This window comes from Myotis brandtii, unplaced genomic scaffold, assembly GCF_000412655.1.
Source record: "Myotis brandtii unplaced genomic scaffold, ASM41265v1 scaffold123, whole genome shotgun sequence".
Lineage (NCBI taxonomy): Eukaryota > Metazoa > Chordata > Mammalia > Chiroptera > Vespertilionidae > Myotis > Myotis brandtii.
Genome location: NW_005354291.1, coordinates 4,123,179 through 4,125,562, shown reverse-complemented (window position 1 = coordinate 4,125,562; position 2,384 = coordinate 4,123,179). Strand labels below are relative to the sequence as shown.

The 2,384-nt window shown below is 40.5% G+C and overlaps 1 pseudogene; it reads left to right on the top strand.

Moving 5' to 3' along the window:
• The window catches only part of LOC102247600, a 15,798-nt pseudogene extending 13,777 nt beyond the window's left edge, over positions 1 to 2,021 (top strand).
• Positions 2,022 to 2,384: the final 363 nt, after the last annotated feature.

The window sequence follows — 2,384 nt, the reverse complement described above, 5'->3', positions numbered from 1 at the left end:
CAGGCCGGGCGGGGGGCCCCCCCCCCCCAGGGCACAAATTTTTGTGCACCGGGCCTCTAGTGTGTTTATAAAAGGTCACTCATTTGGTAGATATAAGGTATAGATAACTGGTATCAGATTATTTTTAATGATTTATTTTAAAGCAAATGATAGAGGAAGGACATACAAACAATAGAGACATGGTTTGCTTTCTTTGGACATGTTTTTTGTTAAATGGATTCGTGCAAGTAGCAAGATTGATGTTGTGGGTGAGGCGAGGAACTATGGGCTCTGCATCCTTGGAAGGGGAATGTTGACAGTCCAGCTTCACTTTCAGGGAACTGAGTGGAGAAAGTGGGAAAACGGATCCCCTCTTTTTCTTCAGCTTTACTCTTTAATGTATGTTCCTCCCTAGAGGTCCCCAAATTCTGCTGAGCTCTTCTCTGCCCCTCTCCCAGCCTACCACACAGCCTGAGAAACCTTCCCAGAAGGTGGCTTCACTTTCTTTAGGAAGTGTGTCTGATTGTTTAGCCTCGGGAAGTATGCAACTTCTAACAACTAGTGTTCCATGTATGAGGAAGGAGAGAGAATCCTATCTGGGCTGCCACTTTTGCTATGGGTAATGCAGTTCATTAATTGCTCAGATGATTCTACTTGAACACCTGTTCTCTTCTCATTTATACATTTCACTATGAACATCTTCGGATCTGATCTTACTATGAATCTTTCTAATGGTTTCCTCTTGAGCTTGTTTTGAGCTTATGTGTTTTTCTACTCTCGTCAATCCAGTGCCATCTATTTTCTCTTCTAAGTGTTTCTCTCAATTGCTTTGATGTTGGTCACATCCTTATTGGTTTTAAATGCTTTCTGTAATTTTAAAGAATTAGGATAAGAGGAGGGGAAATATGAAACCAAAATGGATCAAATATTGTATTAGTCAATTAGAAAAAACACACACAACAAAAACCACAGACCTCTGATTAATTTGAGCTGAAGTGAAATGTATTGAGAGGATATTAAGAAGACTTGCAGACTTGCCCTAAATCCAATGCACCTGTGTTCTAGAATCAAAAGAGGCTGAGAAAATGAACATTTGAAGTGAGATTTTATGACAGAAAGGAGGCAGTTAGGTCTTTTTCAACCTTAGTCTATCAGTCACCTTCTGGCTTCACTTTTTGCAAACACTGCTCAACTTTCCAGTGATGTACTCATTACCACCTTAAAATATCCTTGTATATTTAACCTTGCACTGTGTCAACTTGCCAATCTTCAAAAGTGAATCACTCCACCATCTGTTTTTCAGGTTTTATTCCCAGGTTGGCGGACTTTGCTGGATAAATTCTCAAAATTATGCTGACTGAAAATTCATGCTAACTTAATTCTGAGTCATGATTTTGCCCGTTTTTCCTTGACCTTTCTTTGTTCCCTTCATTTTTTTGTCCATGATCAACTGTAGCATAAATGAAGGAGTAGAAAACTGGCATGAGAAAACCTGATTTTAACTCTAGGTCTATTGCTTGTTAGTTGTAGGATTTAGGGAAGGACTCTTCATTTCACTCTGTCTCAGTGACATGAGTAAATACTTAAATTATAGGATGCTTGTAATGAATAAAGAGGTATACCTGTGAAATTAGCTTCCAATCTACATTATATCCACTTAGGTTAGCTATGTGATGCTTCATAGGGAAAGCAATCCAAAACCTTTATTAAACACTTGTGGCCTGGTACACAGATTCGTGCACATTGACAGAAAATTAATTAGAAGAAATATTTTAATATCGCTATTCGCACTTTATCTATAATAGAAGTGTCAGAGATGAAAGAAAATTAGTAAAATATACATTAAAATAATATATAAATTGATTATTAAATAAACAATAAGAACATGATATAACAACAAATACATGATATAAAAACACGATATAGGCACAGGCGGAGGCCGCGCGAAGCACGCTACGGGCTGGATGGAGGCGGCCACCGACGAGTGCGCCCGGGGCCCGTCTCTCGAGGCTGCCTCTGGCGCGAGTGAAGGCCTTAGTTAAGGCGGACCCTGATGTGACTCTCGCGGGACAGGAAGCCATCTTCATTCTGGCATGAGCCGCGGAACTGTTTGTGGAGACTATTGCAAAAGATGCCTACTGCTGCGCTCAACAAGGAAAGCAGAAAACCCTCCAGCGGAGAGATTTGGACAATGCAATAGAAGCTGTGGATGAATTTGCTTTTCTGGAAGGTACTTTGGATTGATTACTGAGCTGGACACTTTGTGAGCCTTCACCTGCATCCTTCAGCGAGCCCTCTGCAGGCCTCAGCTTTGAAGAACAGAGTCCTTGAAAAGTCGCACTCTATAGTTTTCTGTTCTAACTTTACCTAAGCCAGAATAACCTGCTCGTTTTTCTCTACAAGGT